Source organism: Cydia splendana, chromosome 16 (assembly GCF_910591565.1).
Source record: "Cydia splendana chromosome 16, ilCydSple1.2, whole genome shotgun sequence".
NCBI lineage: Eukaryota > Metazoa > Arthropoda > Insecta > Lepidoptera > Tortricidae > Cydia > Cydia splendana.
Window position 1 is genome coordinate 5,376,138 of NC_085975.1, and position 16,982 is coordinate 5,393,119.

General features: G+C 37.3%; 1 protein-coding gene across 1 annotated transcript in view; it reads left to right on the forward strand.

Annotated features, from left to right (window-relative positions):
• Window positions 1-5,384: 5,384 nt before the first annotated feature.
• Window positions 5,385-16,982, forward strand: part of LOC134798077 (probable beta-hexosaminidase fdl) — a 165,013-nt gene continuing 153,415 nt past the window's right edge. Inside the window, exon 1 of the mRNA XM_063770412.1 lies at window positions 5,385-5,861. The gene's annotated coding sequence lies outside the window, so the exon portion shown is untranslated. The remainder of the gene's footprint in view (window positions 5,862-16,982) is intronic.

Below are 16,982 nucleotides of genomic sequence, written 5' to 3' on the forward strand. Positions count from 1 at the left end.
CTAAAGTTGGACTCGTATTATTTGAGGGCCTCCACTAACGTGTCGGCCCTCAAACGCACTCGTCCATCTTTTAGCGGTTTTCCGTCCTCTCCTACAATCGTCAGTAAAAAAATGCGCGAAGTCATATCTATATTTTATGAGGAACATGCGGGTCAGTATTCGCAATACATCGTGCATAGCGTCTTTACTTTACCTACTGAAAAAATTGGTTTGCCAGAGTAAATGGGTATATTATCTGGCAAACCCGCTTTGTCAGTAGTAAAAGGCGCGAAATTCAAATTTTCTATGGCTAGTCAATTCTTCGCAACTACATTTATTAAATTTGCCGCCTTTTTCACTGACAAAGTGGGTGTGCCAGGGTTAATGTTCAATCTGAAGTATCGGAATACTCGGAACCATGGTCTAATAAAACGTGGTCTTCCATTCCCAGAGTGACACGGGCCTACGTCACAATAACATTGCCACTTTATTTCAACATAACATGTTACATGGGTACATTATACCTATGGTTAATAAGTCAAAATATTTCTTTATAATTTTATAATTTTCATTTATATGTATTTTAGCTTAAATTTTACAATAACACGTCATTTTTAATTACTCGTTAGCAATATCTTCCGATTCACGAAAGAAATTTCAGACTTTCGGGTAATTCTGTTTATACTACTGGCTACACAGGATAGCGCTGTGCACATTTGACAATTCGGATCTAGATAACTTCATGCCCTGACCGTCATCCTTGTCGAACGCGTGTTAATTGTTATTTCCTTCTCGCTCAGTGTCAGCAGTCGCAGTGTTTTCCAAACTTTTCACGTCGTAAGCTTGGTAATTAATGTGTAACTGTGAATTAGTTTTTTAAACGTTTGTCTTGTATAGATAAATAAAGTTTAAATTAATACATTTGATTTGTTTTATTTTACTATGTTTCTACATGAATAACTTAAAATTAATGCCGTTAAAATAATTTTCACCGTTGGTTAAAATTCTCCCACATTTCAAAGTTTGAGAACCTGTAAACAGCATGATGACGTAGGCGCGTGTCAGTTAGGTCATACGCGAATCTCGGAATGGAGTACCAGGCGAAGTATATTATTATACCATGCTCGGAACTAAGCACCTCACGATTTGCGAAATTATTATTTTTTTATTACCAATCTAAATTTCCAGCCAGTCCTTAATTTTCATAGACATTTTCCTCAGAAACTTATTAGTTTTTATTTACTATAGCCGTTATCTGCCTCTCTATCTCCCTTGTATATTCGAGCGAGAGAGAGAGGCAGATAACGTTTTTCGATTTTTTCTCCCAATTAACAGTTCTACGGAAATTGGATAATATGATTTATTATTTATGATTATAAATAGCTGGTGTAGGTACCTATTACATACGTACTTATTGTGTTGTGTAGGTAGTTTGAAAAATATTACGAAGTTATATCCTCCTGCCGCCCAGAATTTTTTCGTCAAAGATGGGATACAAGCCCCTCTTTTTAGGCCTTTTTTTAGGTTCACATGGTTCCGGCCCAACACTTCGACGTATGATTACATTGTCATACGAGGGGTGTTCAAAATATTCTCGGTATGAGAATGAAAACAAACAAGTACGAAAAGTTTGATATTTTTATTTTTCAATATACTCCCCCCCTATGTTCATACACTTAAGAGATCGATCAATTATTTTTTTTAATCCCTCATAAAAATATTTTTTATCTTTGGTGTAAAAATGCTCCTCCACTGCCGCCTTCAATGCTTCATCGTCAGAAAATTTATTTCCACGCAGATCCTTTTTAAGATTGGGGAACAAAAAGAAGTCGCTGGGGGCTAAGTCCGGGCTATACGGTGGGTGAGTAACAGTTTCAAACCCACATTCAACAATAGCTGCCTTGGCAATATGAGCAGTATGGACGGGGGCGTTATCATGCAGAAGCAGAACACCTTTGGTTAACTTTCCTCGCCTCTTTTCTTTGATTGCATCCTTTAACTGACGTAGAATATTAGCGTAGTACTGTCCTGTGATACTGACACCTTTTTCTTTATAGTCGATTAGTAATACTCCTTCACAATCCCAAAATATCGTGGCCATGACCTTGCCAGCTGAAGGCATGACCTTGAATTTCTTGGGATGAGCTGAACCCTTAATGTGCCACTGCATGGACTCTTGTTTACTCTCTGGGTCATAATGATGAACCCAGGTTTCATCTCCAGTAACTATTCTTTGCAGCACCTCATCAGGATTTTCACCGCACAGGTCAATAAAATCGGAACAACAAGCAACACGCATGTCTTTTTGAAGCCGAGTCAGCATTCGCGGAACCCATCTTGCACTTACTTTTGACATATTAAGATGGTCATGGATAATATCATGTACGGTACCAATAGAGAGATTGGTTACTTGAGCTATAGATTTTACTTTCACTCGACCATCTTCTAATATAAGTTTTTCCACTTTATCTATATTTTCTTGTGAAGTAGCTACTACAGGCCGGCCAGGTCTAGGGTCATCTTCAATACTCTCCCTTCCACGTTTAAACTCGCTTGACCACTTTTGAATGGTAGATAAAGAAGGAGCAGACTCGCGGTAAACACAATCCATTTCCTCTTTTATGGTTTTTTGATTTTTACCCTGTTTTGTCAAGAATTTTATGACGCATCGATGTTCTAATTTTGTTAACATTGTCAATTCGCACATGATGTCCGTGTTTGTTCAGAAATTGCAGAAAAACAAAAGAACATCTCGGTTCGAATTATACTTTTTTTTAATGTCAACGAATAAACCTTAGCGGCCAGTAACGAAAGAAATTTTAGAAGAGGTTGTAAGATATCAATACCGAGAATATTTTGAACGCCCCTCGTAGCATTGTATTATGGATGTAAGATTTTTTTAGCATCATAAGGGGTATCAGTAAAAGGTTAAGAAGTCAAAGAAACACCGAAATTCGATGTCTTTTTTATAGGACTCTAGGTCGCTACCTGAACAGAGTTGTTTTTCTTAGATTGTGTATTTCTGAATTTATTCAAATAATGAATGTACCATCACGCTGATTTACCCCGCTTCTGTTACATAAGTCAAATATATCAGAATTAAATAACGCATTTAATGTAAAATAATAAGACAATTATTTTTTACCTACCTTTGCCATATCCTAACAATAATTTTAGCCACAAGCAGCATATTATCTTACTTTGACTATTGGATTATAAAAATACAGTGAATATTCAATTCTACACTAGCAGTGAAAAACGAATAAACCGGGAAAATGACCTAACTAATAGGCACTAAACTCGAGCATATCGAATTTTTCTATAAAAATAGGGTAACCGCCCGCAGACCTATTAAAATCCTATAGCTACTAATTACTACCATCTTATTTGAGTTTATGATTTTTTTTAATATTTTTGCCAAAATTAACTATAAAGATTTTCAAAAAGACATTAATAATTAAATACTTTATTACATTCAAATTTTAATCGTTAAACAAACAGCATATCCAATGCAAACCAACCCAATATAGCGGTTAAAGCCCGTAGACCTATAAAAAACCTTTAATATATTATGACCCACATGCCTTCCTATAGGTCTTCCAATTGTTAATTGTTGTATTTACAGTCAACGGTAAAAATATGTATGTAAACAACTTACTCAAAAATATGTCCCATAGTTCTTAATTCACTGACATAAGAGTTATGGCATAGTCTAATAAAACATGGTCTTCCATTCCCAGAGTGACACGGGCCTACGTCACAACAACATGGCCGCTATATATAGCGCTATCGCATATTATCATATAGCGCTGTCGCATGATGACGTAGCCCGTGTCAGTTAGGTGACCTAGAAAAGACGGGAATGGAGTACCAGGCGGAGTATATTATTATACCATGAGTTATGGGACATATTTTTGAGATGATTTGTACACCCATATTTTTACCGTTGACTGTACATCAATATTGATCAAAAGTAAAAACCCTCCGGCCGTTTTGGCAACCAAGTTTCGCAACCAGTTGTTGAAAAATAATTAATAATCTTGTTACGCAACTAGTTGCCCAAGAAGAAAATATATTCCTGAACCAAAACTAGCGTAGATGACAGTGGAGTTTCGCAACCAGTTGACGAAAAGGAAATAATTGTCTTTGTTTACAACTATAGTTACCAAATAAGACTCTCATTTCAATGGCAAATCTAAGGACATTTGTCCTACGTTTAGCTGACCTTAGCTGAAAGAGTCTAACGTACGAAACTTTCTTTTCAAAAAACATTTCCTATACAACTTAACTAGACGGGCTTCGCGGGGCTCCTATTTCTGGGCGGTTTGCCCTTCGGGCATCTGAAGCTACCTAACGAACCTAACCTACCTACCTACCTAGGCTTTTTCCCCCAAAGTGTACTATTTTCACGGACGTCACACTAAACTAATTCAATAGGTAGGTAGGTTAGGTTCGTTAGGTAGCTTCAGATGCCCGAAGGGCAAACCGCCCAGAAATAGGAGCCCCGCATAGCGGGGCTCCGTCAACTCTCGGTAAGTAGGAAATGTTCTCGGAAATATTGATTTAAAATATTTCTACGTTCTAAGTGTCAGAGACCTATTCTTCATTGGCAACTGGATGTAAAACAGGAATATATTTTCTTCTTGGTCAACTAGTTGCGTAACAAGATTATTAATTCTTTTTCAACAACTGGTTGCGAAACTTGGTTGCCAAAACGGCCGGAGGGAGTAAAAACTATTTGTGGCAAAACAAAGACGAACATATTAGACATCATTTACAACAAAAATACACAAGGAATCTGCCGAGATAGCCAAGAAAATCTTCAATTAACTTACCACTTCCTCTACCCCTCGTCATTGTTTTGGATATTACTTCAAAACTGAGAGACCATGTTACACAGATTGTCATCTGTTGACAACGTTGAATGTGACCTATTCCTTCAGAAATGATCTGAATTCAATACGCGGTAAATTGGAACTTTTAAAAGATCATTGGGCGCGTATAAGTTAAAAGTGTAATTATGCTTGGGCCGGAACCATTACTCAGTCGGAGACCTTTTAATAGGTCTTTGGGCGGCAGGAGGTTAAAGCACCTTACCCTTACCTGCCTAGGTTTAAAAATTGTGTTCGCGCTCACTCGATAACCGATTTCGTTCTGAAGGGATGTTTACAAAAACAACATAACTGCTTAGAGCGGTTGACACTTTTTTAAGAACATTGTTAATCGTTTCAGTTAGTAGTCAGTTATGTTGTTTTTGTAAACATCCCTTCAATTTTACGATTGCGTCGATTGCGATTTGTGTGTGCGAGCGATTCAACTCGACGCATCGGCTGTCAGTCAGTCGCCGCATAACACTTCGACTCGCCCGAACTTTGTTCTGCGCTCCGCACAGGCTCTCCTCTGCGCGTTACGACTGCGCGGCAGCAAATTTTTTTAAATGTACTGATAACTGTGCATTCCTAATTTAAATTTAAAGTAAATTAATTTATTTAAAAAAAGGATCTTTATTTTTTTTTTTTACTATCAGTGCCTTTTCCACTTTCTTTCACTTTCTCTGCACTGACGTTTTTTACGCGTGAGTGAGGTTAACTTCGCTGTCAGTGATTCGTATTGTTGTTTTGACATTTCGTGTTATCTCACAGTAATCGTACTGTTTTGATTTAATATCGTAAATTAATATTAAATTCGTAGGCAGCAAAGGATTAGTGTGTGTAGTGAGTTTGAGAGGCTTTAGAGATACGAGGAACAAAGTGATATTCTTTATGTGATCTGGTTTTGGCCACTGATTTTGATAAAGCCAGTTCGTTTAGACTGCAGTGTTTTGTACTTGTGATTTTTAAAGGATTGCTTTTTACTGGGAATTGAATAAGTCGACAGATCAGGTAAGTCTTTAAATCTTCTTGTACGTTGTGTTTTTATTCAACTATTTTGTTATTTTCAAAATGTTTGTTCCGGACGGAAGACAGGACGGAAATATCCAAAAGCTTAGCATAGATTAGTTCTTTCTAGGCTTTGCCATTTAATACTGGTTTTATACACTTTTGTTTTTGTTTGTTTTTAGAGTAGTCCCTATACCTCAAAATCCTATCCCAGTCCTGTAGGATGAACCAGACAACACCCATCAGTAGGAACAAATAGGATAGTTTCATTGAAGACAAAAGCAGTTTGGAGTATCAAGATGTCAGGATCCTTAATTGTATCATTATTGATATAGTCATTTATTATATTTCTTGTTTTCCTTTACACTTAAAAACAAAATGTAGGTATTGTAGATAACATCTACCATTTTGCTTGTTATTTTTCCTGTTAAATTTTTATTTGTCACTTGTGATTTACATTCATAAATTTGGGTATAAAAGCATCATTCCCAGGTATTTATGAATTTTGATTAATTTTTGATTCTTACATGTTCAATGGAAATCATGCATAGGCTAATAATTTGCCTAGTCAAAATTAAAGTTACTTATTCCTAATTGGTTAGGTATACATTTCTAATTCCTATGTAAATATTTTTTATTTGAAACTACGTATATCATGCCGTCATGAGGTCACAATATCAAATTCTGGACGGACACAATATCAAGTCCAAACTTAACTTAATCCCGCTAAATATATAGTATAAATACACTATAGTCTCATAGGTCTTTCACTATCGGCCTCATCTCAAAATTCAAAGTCGCTCAACGAGCTATGGAGAGGGCTATGCTCGGAGTTTCTCTACGTGATCGAATCAGAAATGAGGAGATCCGTAGACGAACTAAAGTCACCGACATAGCCCACCGGATTAGCAAGCTGAAGTGGCAATGGGCAGGCCACATTGCATGCAGAGAAGATGGCCGATGGGGTCGAAAAGTGCTCGAGTGGAGACCACGGACTAGCAAGCGCAGCGTAGGACGTCCACCCACAAGATGGACAGACAATCTTGTTAAGGTCGCCGGAAGACGCTGGATGCGGGTCGCTTCCAACCCGCACGTATGGAGGTCCAAGGGGGAGGCCTATGTTCAGCAGTGGACGTCTTATGGCTGAGATGATGATGATGATGATAGTCTCATAAAGTTCTTGATGTGAGTCATCTAGTTATAGCTAATTTAATGAGAAGCCAGATCATAAGAATAAAATAATAAACAACTTATGATCAGGTGTGACTAATATGCAAACATCTATAGGTAATTCATAGAAATACTCAATCAATATGCCTAATATTTACTTCTAAAATATTCCTATTGCATATTATAGGCACTATCATGGTTAACCTCATAAGTGAGTAAATCTTTTGTTGAAGAATTTAAACTATAAGATAAATGGGAGTTACTTTCATAAATAAAATGTGCCCTCTTGAAAGGTTGCGGTTGAAACAACAGTAAGATGGTGGATATTCTTAAATTGACAATACTCTTAAAATATTACCGTTGTCAACTGCTTATAGCAGAATGTATATTTATTAACGGCCATAAAAAGAAGAATTACGATGGCAATTTTTCCATATCATGGCAAATTAATCCTGGTAATTTCAGTGTAGATTCATGTCATGATTCATGCACATATAGTAATTTACCTGTTATCAGTTATATCACACAGATCTATGTCATTTCAGTGTGAATGAGTATAATGAGATGTACGGAAATATATATTTTCCTCATATGTGGCTAGTGAACAAACTTTATTATATTATTTCTGTGATATAGAAAAGGTAATTCACTCTTATAATCACTAGGTTGAAAATTTCCTAGGTAATAAAAGTACTTTAATCATACATATGTTCCATTATGAAGTAGTGACATTGCTGTTTGGTTTAATTACTAATATTACTATATAAAATTTGCTTTTGTAGAAAATGTCATTTAAAATTTAACACTAAATGTTAACATTGGCCCAACTCACCAATGACACATCATGTTTCTTTTGGGTACCTTTAAAAAAAAAATACTATACAAAAATATATGACTGTGTTGTTAAAAAACTTGACCTTCGTTAGACATTAGTTAACCATCTAAGTAAACAATGATGTTAACAGAATTTAACCATTTCATGTTATTACATGAGTAGTAATTGTACCACAACTCAATTTTATTGCAGTATAAGTAGTAAAGGAGTAAATGTGCAACAGACTGTAAACAATAGCTATCTTTAATAAAACATAAACTTATTGCCCACTGTTAACTGGGTGAATAAACTTTTTGACGGACAGTTTTGAGTGTCTCTTGCGTGACTCGAAATATCTCCGGAGTAACCAAGAAATAAGGCTTCTAATATACATAGTTTCTGTTCATTAGGTTTAACAGTTGGGGCCCAAATTTAAATGTGTAAATTGATCACAAAGTTTAAAAGCTGTGGACAGATTTGTGTCAGTCAAAAAGTTGATTCGCCCCATATTCGCCCAGCTGACTATTCATAATCCGTGTTATAAAGGCATAAACCCTACACAAATCCAGTTAAGAGTGTCACTGCAAGTGTTAAAAGTCACATTTATTAAAATAATCACCACACTACTCCGCTATAATTACTCAAGTGCCAATAATTTAGTTTTATTGTTATTTTTACGTTTGCTGTACAGTTACATCATAGTTTATCTGAGCTAAAATGGCAGCTGCATTTATCAAGTGTTTATCAGGCAATGTGTCCGCTACTGACTTGATTAGGTTTATCATTTGGCCACTGGATGGACATGTGGCCTGGATTTTAGGTGTATTATTAAATTTTATCACAACGACATCATACAACTAGCTGAAAAGAACTGGATGGAAACAGCAAAAAACAGAGAGAAATGGAAGGGTAAAGAGGAGGCTTTCACCCAGCAGGGATCAGCGCAACCAAAAGTGCAACCAACCTAACATAAAATAATGTAAAGGGCTGAGCAAATAAAGCTATAATAATTCAATTTTCATATTTTCTTGAGAGTAATTAATAAAATGGATTGGGTAGGAATGGCAAGTAGTGTATTTTGGATGATAGTATTAATAATGGTAGACAGATAAATATTCTGTTTTTTTTTGCTACAAAGCTAAATCCATACAAACAGGTACATAGCAAATAAGTAAATATTCTTAATTGTACCACATATAAACAAATTCAAAACAGATTTACAATATAAATAAAGGTAGCAACAGTGGTCTTATCGCTATACGCGGTCTCTTCCAGATAATCTTATGGTAGCAGGATATACCTAAAGAACAAAAAAGGAATATATCGTTAAAGCAAGATATTGTTTCTCCATCTGTTTGTTGCCTTTTAATGTCTTAACTACTGAATCGAAAGCCCTGGATATAGGATGTATACCTGTCTAGTTGTCTACTTTATTACCGGAAATCCACCGGACCGGAAATATGCACATTGGCCATTGTACAGTATATTTTTGCTGTATAGACTGCTCAAAAAAATCTGAACAAGCACTGTAAAGACCGTCCTACACGGTGACCAAACCTGCTTCCGACGGCTCAAGGTTTTAATGCTGGTACAGTCGCGTTCAAACTCAAACTATTTATATTATATTATTATAATGAGCCTGTTGTGTCCCACTGCTGGGCAAAGGCCTCCCCCCTCTTCTTCCACTCGTCCCGGTTTTGAGCTACATCTGGCCAGTCTCTCAAAAAGGAGTCCAAGTTATCCCGCCATCGCCGACGAGGTCTGCCGGATCCCCGGTGTGACTCGTGGGGCACCCACTCTGTGGTTAACTTGGCCCACAAGTCGTTCGGCATGCGGCAGACATGACCAGCCCAGTCCCACTTTAGCTTGGCCGCTTTTTGAGCTACATCTATTATCTGAGTTTTTGAGCGCAGCGTGGTGTTCCGGATGCGATCCCTTAGTTTCACACCTAATATGCTGCGCTCCATAGCTCTCTGGCAAACCCCGAGTTTGGACTTCTGAGCTTCCGTCAAAGACCAAGTCTGAGCACCGTAAGTGAGGACTGGAAGTATGCACATGTCCATGAGCCTACGTTTGAGAGACAGAGGTAGGTCTCCCTTCATGAGGTGTTTCATGGACCAATAGCTCTTCCAGGCGTTCTCGGTCCGTCTATTGACCTCTTTGTCTTGTCGCGCCTGGAAAGAGACTATTTGGCCCAAATAAAGGTATTCATGGACATATGCAATGTGTTCTCCGTTTACCTCAATCTTACGTTTTGTGCTGTTGGACATGACTTTGGTCTTTGACATATTCATCTTCAGTCCGACCTCGAGGCTTGCGTTGCTAAGGTCTTCTAGCATAAGATGTAGCTCAGATGCCGTTGAGGAAAAAAGGACTATATCATCGGCGAAGCGAAGGTTAGTTAACCTTTTTTCGCCGACAACCAGGCCCTTGTCTCCCCAACGCGGCGCAAGCTTCCGGAAGACATGTTCCAATGTGCTGGTGAAAAGTTTCGGCGATAGCGGATCTCCTTGTTTAACTCCCCTTTGTATATCAAAGGACGGGCCAGAAGACTGTAATTTTATGGCGGCTGTACTATGTTTATATATAGTGCTTAGAAGTTGGATGTAATTAGGGGCTATTTCTTGATTATGTAAAGCTGTGAAGATGGCATGGTGCGATATGCTGTCAAACGCTTTGGAATAATCTACGAAGGCTAAGTAGAGGGGGAGGTTATGTTCGTTGCATTTTTCGATAATTTGGTTTAACGTGTGCAGGTGGTCGGTGGTAGACAGTCCGGGGCGGAATCCCGCTTGTTCGGGTGGTTGGTGCAGATCAAGTTGGCCTGAAATTCGGTTTTCTAAAATTTTTATAAGTATTTTATAAAGATGGGATACAAGGCTAATAGGGCGATAATTTCCTATATCAGCCTTGTCGCCCTTCTTATGCAACAGAATTATGTTCGAGTGGCACATAGTTTTTGGGAAAATTTGGGTTTCTATAATTTTATTAAACAATCTGCAAATGTGTGGAATTAATGATGGCTCCCCAACTCGCAAAAACTATTATTAGCAAATTAAGCCACAAGAGTACTTTTAAAATACTATTGCAAATATCAATCAGGTATTCGTGAGACCTTGTTCGTTGCGATATATTATATTTAAAGATTCTGATGGCGGGAGTAGGTAATGAAATAAAGATTCTTGTGAGTCAAATCATTTTATAAGTAAGTAAGTAAATATTCTTTATTGCACCAATAATTATACATTTTCTTTCTTCTTCGTCGAAACCTCATGACTGAGGGTCGTGACCGCCATAAGTCGCTTTAACTTGGATTGCTCTCCAACCTGGCCGATCTTCTGCCTTCCGCATAGAGCCCTGGAACTTGACACGTGTGACTTCCTCAATGGCATCAAACCAACGTGTGGGTATTCTGCCTCTGCCTCTTCTGCCCTCATATACATTTTACATACATGTTAAACTACAAAGAAATTTTAACGGAAAAATAGAACCAGGTAACAACACGCGGTCTTATCGCTAAAAAGCGGTAGGTTGGTAGGCGGTAGCAGGAAATGTAGAACTCAAACAAAAGTCAACAGGTAGTGCACGGAGCAAAATATGGAGACTATTAAACGCAAACACAGATGCTCAAAATGGTCGCACGCGCCGGGACTAAATACACTCAAGAGCAGCAAAAACAGGTCACTTTGTATAAAAATGTTTATGTAAAGTGACTGTATTTCATTGCTTTTGATTGTACGAGCGACGCCCGCGCACCCTGATAGTACTTCCTCTACAGTACAGCTGTATCTAATGATAACTGTTCCGTATTGGCCAAGAACTGATAACTATGATTGCGCTCGACATCACAAATGTGAATTTTCTTGGGCTAAACACCGTAGTTCGTGGAGGGTTGCAAGGTTGCAACGCCGGGCCTGTGTTATGACATACATGTAGAGAGGTCCAACCGCGAAAATCGAAATTTCGTTATATTTTTTTATACTAACTCAGTGGCAAACAAGCATACGGCCCGCCTCTTGCTTACGCGAGCGATAGAGGCAAATCGACGACCGAACGTAAGAAAAGAAGTGAAGTAGGTCCTCTGTAAAGTAATTTTCGTGTCATGAAAAATCGCATCTTTGTGATCTTACGTAAGAACTATGAAAACCCACTCCCTCCCCCTTGTAAGAAAAAATAAGATATGTTCGATCCCCCTCTCCCCTAAATATTCTTACGTAATGAAACTAATGAATGGCGCCCTGTCTGGGACGCACAGAGGCAATAAAAAGGGACATCAGAGCGTTCTTATTACCGGCCATTCTGCTCAGAATTTGAGCTTGTTAAATAAATAAATACTTAAATATTATAGGACAATTTTTAGTCCCACAGTAAGCTCAATAAGGCTTGTGTTGTAGGTACTAGACGACGATATATATAATATACACACATGTATAAATACATAGAAAACATCCATAACTCAGGAACAAATATTTGTGATAAACACACAAATAAATGCCCTTACCAGGATTCGAACCCGGAACCTCCTGCTTCGTAGGCAGGGTCACTACCTAGGCTAGGAGGCTGTGGAGGTGGAGGCAGAAGCTTGTTGACTATCTAGAGGAGAAACGGGCTGTATTGAGATTTGTCACTTCTCCTCAAGATGATTTCATTAATTGAATCGCAAATACCTATCAAAATATAAGAAAGACTGTTGTTAGAATTCATAAAGACCGGTTACATCATTTAGTTAAGTAAATAAACTATGATTGTTCTTTGATCACGCTATTGTATTCAAATTTACAAAACACCGAAACCTACAATCAACTTTAATTCCAATTAATTTTATCGGAATGAACTGAAGTTAAGTAAATAAGTTGTTAGTTTTCCAATACCTACTCGAACGTTCTCTGGGGAAATTACCCTTGGTACTCGTATACTATGTGTAAGAAATCCGAGAATTCAGGGTCTGATGCGGGAGAGTTTGCGCTGGAAGGGTTCCTGTGTTTTTCCTCACTGTAACACTAACTTTAAAGCTTTTGCTTAAGGAGAGAAACTTTGAAAAACGGATCCTGGACTCCAAAGCAGTACCTAGCTGGTGCGACCTAGAGAAACGCTCAGATGAGAGAGATCAAATGAAATCTACATACACATAAAGACACTTAAGATATTAATAAATATGAGTATGCTAAAACGACAATGGGTGCGCCATTCAAACTAACGGGACGAACTTGCGTGCGTACCTATGTAATACAGATATGTTACTAATAAAAACGGTCATAATGTAGATTCCACATACCTGACACGCACGGGAAAGTATGGGACTTGGAATTTTAATTTGTTATCTACGGTTGTGTAAGAATGAGAGAAGCAGATATGGGTACTCGTGGTTTTAAAAAAAGGTCTGCGCTTTTTCTTTGTATGCTTTTTTAAAAATACATTACACTAACTAGGTTTTGCCTGAGAATTTTTAATACTTTCATAGTAAATTCCTGCCCGTGCCCCCTACTCATCCTCTTCAGGGTTCCCGTAATAAAAACTATCCTTTGATGTGCTTGCCGATCTTAAGGCTTCGTCACACAGGCGCGTTTTCCGGGCGGCGCGTGAGCGGGGCGCGCCGCGTTGACATATAAAACGCTCACGCCCCGCTCATGCCCCGCCCGGAAAACGCGCCTGTGTGACGGAACCTTTAGATCAATTTTCATCTTATTCAGTAGAACGGTTTAAGCGTAAAGATGTAACAAACAGATACCTAGACAGTTATTTTCGCATTTATAATAAAAATTATAAAATCAGTAAAGCAAAAATCAGTATCAAAAATCATCAATTTAGTAATCAGTATTAAAAATTAGTAAAGCGATGTAGGTAATAATACGAACAAAACTTTAATAGTCCCTACTTATCACCTTCACATGACTAAAGACTGTTTACTTACATACATTCCTAATTATTTAAATACTTCTTTCTTCGATAGATAACAAACTCCTTTAACCTGTTTTTTATTGTTCTGTCTGTAATCCTATATACCAAGTAAATATACAACTTGTTCTTTTACAATATATGACGCTACAACTAAAACATATGTTAAACACAGCTAATCAAATATTGTTCATCATTAACATTGCCTTATAGTCATTAAAGCCGTTCAGCCATTGCATTAATGGAGTATAAAATTGTTATATAGGTGATTACGTTATTAAAACGATAAACCTTGTCGAGCTACGTCAAGGGTTATTTTATAACTTGATAAGCTACTAAAGCTACATATACATGTAAGCATGTAACACCCAAACTTTAAGATAAGATAAGATTTATTGTCAAAGCTGTGTTGGTACATAGGCCTTATAAATATGACAGAAATCCATCAGCTTTAACTTTATAAATATTAAATATTATAAATACGAAAGCATCTGTCTGTCTGTTCGTCTCTTCACGTTTTAACCACTGATACCAGCTTAGATGAAATTTGGTATGAAGATAGTACCTACGAGCCCCAGAAAGGAGCATAGGATAATTTAATTTTCATCCCTTAAGGACCCCCTTAAAATGGGTGAAAAAAAAACATCGCTACTACCGGTGCCATATGTGACAGAACATCACTGAAAAAAGAATTAACCGAACTCATTGAGTAATTCCAAAAATAACTAAACTTTAGTAATAAAGAAATCAATTTTGATCAATATCCTAAACCGATTTTATTGTTCGCAAGTCCCAATTTTTGCGTAAGTAGTAAAAAAACTATGTTACCGTTATGTAAACATTTCATTCACTGGTCCTGTTTCCGGTTTTCCCACATATTGTGTTGACAATTCATTCGATACAATACTGCATGTATCGATGGGTGTGATATTACACACTACGTTATTATCGCGTTGAAAAATCGTAAAGACTTTCATATCGTATGATGCTTGTGCCTTTTATAAATTGGCGTTGCTGTAGTGTTGTTGTGATACTACTGGCTTAATGGATGTTGTGCCAATTGCTTACCAAGTGTTCGCCCTTGAGGTGATTTATAGAGCACCGTACAAAACTTTGTTCACGGTGCTCTTATGGGATCACTTCGGTCTTTTTATACTGGAAAGGAAACGCCCAACTTTTGATAGACCAGATTCTAGTCTAGACCACTCCACTAGGTCATTAGCGATCTTCAGCGCTTAAAAGCACTGCCCGCCATACAATTGTAACTATTTTAAGGATTATTTTAAGGATAGGGGGCGGTGGTGGCAGAGTGGATCTGACGTCCGACTTTCAATCCGGAGGTCGCGGGTTCAAATCCTGGCTCGTACCAATGAGTTTTTTTTTTATGGAATGGTTTTTCGGAACTTATGTACGGCCTTCGCCCGATAGTGAAAAATGGAAAGGTATTTGTAAATGGACACGAATACTGCAGTGACCAGCCGCTAGACACGGAACAGCAACAACCAAGCGGGCCTGAACGAAGCTTCAGTCCCCAAGTAAGCCCCAACTCTAATAACGAAACACACGTATTAGAATCTAAGACAAAAGAAACACCATCAAACTCTACCTTTCGGACCTAATTTGCACATTGTTTTCCAAAACATGCAAAGCTTATGGAACAAGACCCACCTGCTCCAGGCTTTCACAGAAGAAAAACCTCAAATACAAATAATAAGCATCTCGGAAACCTGGCTCAATAAAGCTAAGGAAGAGCTATTGGAAATACAAGGATATAGTGTCAGCTCGTCCTTTCGCCGTACGCAACACGAAGGAGGAGGAGTACTTATAGCAACGAAAAATGGATTAGAATGTCTTGACCGACCAGATATTACCTCAATTTCTCTGGAAAAAATCATAGAAATAAGTGCGATTGACCTGCCACAGGCAAACCTCTTAGTTATAAATATGTACTGGCCAAATAGCAAGAGAGAAATAGAATTATTCTATACAAATCTAGAAAAGCTTCTAAAATTAATAAGTCTTAAAGATAAGAACAAAAATATTGTAATAGGAGGCGACTTCAACGTAGATGTCCTCGCAGACAATAGCGACAAAAATAGGTTATCCAGTCTAATGCTATCCTTTAACTTTCACCAAAAAGTCAGAGAGCCAACTCGTGTTACACCAACTTGTTCCAAATGTATTGATTTAATATTTACAAACTTTAACACCAAAGATTCTATATTGCAAGTACACGAATATGGCTTTTCAGATCACAAAACTATCTTGTTTTCTATACCCATATCCATTCCAAACTTGCGAACCCTAACGATTAATAAAAGACTTTTTAATAACGAAAATATCACCAAGTTCCGAAATGAAATTCAAAATATTAATTGGAATACACTATTTTCATACGACTATAACGCCAACGAAAACTACAACAAATTTCATAAAATACTAGAACTAGCTCTTAATAAATGTATTCCTAAAAAAATCACGAACATTAAACTAAAACCTAAAAACACATTTTTAACCCCGGGGATAAGAATCTCATGTAAAAACAAAAGATTGTTAAAACTCCTTGTATCTCAAACCAAAAGTGAGGTACTTCGCTGCCACTATAAGCAATATTGTAAAGTATTAAAAAAAGTTATAAGCAAATCAAAAAGAATAAACAATAAAAATAAACTAGAAAAGTCGAGTAACAAATCACAAACTATGTGGAAAATCGTCAACTGTGTAACGAATAAAAACAGACCACAAAGGAAAAATAATCTCCAAATAAAGAGCCCAGATGAAACAGCAGCAATAAATGAACCAACACAGATAGCTAACACCTTCAATAACTACTTCTCGACCATCGGAAACATTCACTCAACAGCTAAAAACAGAGCGCCGTTAACGAATGCAATAAATAAATCATTCTTTCTCAGCCCGACAGAACCTAAAGAAATACAGTCAATAATAAAAAATCTAAAAAATAAGACCTCATTTGGCATAGATGAACTTCCCTCCTCCTTGATTAAATCGTGCGCGGATATTTTAACTCACCCACTGACATGGCTTATAAATCAATCATTTTCGAAAGGAATTTTTCCTGATGTTCTTAAAACCTCAGTAGTAAAACCTATTCATAAAAAAGGTGACAAACAAGACATAAATAACTATAGGCCCATTGCGCTTCTCTCGACAGTAGCAAAAATATTTGAAACAGCAATGATAAAACGACTCTACTCTTATTATGAAAAATTTAAAATACTGCA